The sequence below is a fragment of the Octopus bimaculoides genome, chromosome 29 (assembly GCF_001194135.2).
Source record: "Octopus bimaculoides isolate UCB-OBI-ISO-001 chromosome 29, ASM119413v2, whole genome shotgun sequence".
Lineage (NCBI taxonomy): Eukaryota > Metazoa > Mollusca > Cephalopoda > Octopoda > Octopodidae > Octopus > Octopus bimaculoides.
Window position 1 is genome coordinate 6,348,278 of NC_069009.1, and position 1,125 is coordinate 6,349,402.

Consider the following 1,125-nt stretch of genomic DNA (forward strand, 5'->3'; position numbering starts at 1 on the left):
AGTTTTGAATTGTTGTTAATGCCCGTGTAATTCTGTTATTATCATCAGCTTTGCCTCGTTCCCCTAACTCTTCTTTTTAATCCCTTCCCTCCCTAAGGAGCACAGACGATCGACATCTTTTCTCCACTGTCCTCAATTCTGAGCAGCCTTTCCTACAGCTCTCCAGTCAGATTGCTGTCTTTCCAATTATGCCTCATTCTCCCACCTCATATGTTTCCCTGAAGGAGGGCCTTTGTCTCCCATATCTCGTTGGTCCCAAGTCAGGGGCAGATGAGTAATGCAGGATTAGGGTTTCCTTAAGATATGATCTATCCAATCCTTACTAGCGCTTCAGGATCTGTTCCTCTGGTACCTGCCCTCACACCCCTTCTTTCTGGCAAAGAAAGACCAAAACCTTGTGAGTGGATTTGGTAGACGGAAACTGAAAGAAGCTTGTTGTATACATGTATATATATATATATGTATATATATATACATATGCATACATACTTACATATACATTCATATAGATAGATAGATAGATAGATAGATATAATATAAATAATATATAAATATATGCATATATCCATACATATATGTACATACCTACATTTATATGTATACATACATGTATATATGGGTACAGGACATCAAAAAAACGTTAAACACAATGAGAAACGAAAACATAAAGACGAGGACAGAAAACGAACATTTTTTCGAGCAACGAAAAAAACAAACAGAGAAACGAGACATGCAACATAAAGAATATTGCCCTTCATCAGTTGTCCCTGTCCATCTACTCTGCATTTCAAATGCGTGTGAATCTACTATAGCCTTGGGCCGACCAAAGCCTTGTGAGTGGATTTGGGAGACAGAAACTGAAAGAAGCCCGTCGTATATACACATATATATATATATGTATATTTGTGTGTGTGTGTTTGTGTGTCTGTGTTTGTCCCCCCCACCATCGCTTGACAACCGATGCTGGTGTGTTTACGTCCCCGTAAATTAGCGGTTCGGCAAAAAGAGACCAACAGAATAAGTACTAGGCTTACAAAGAATAAGTCCTGGGGTCGATTAGATCGGCTAAAGGCGGTGCTCCAGCATGGCCGCAGTCAAATGACTGAAACAAGGAAAAGAGAGTAC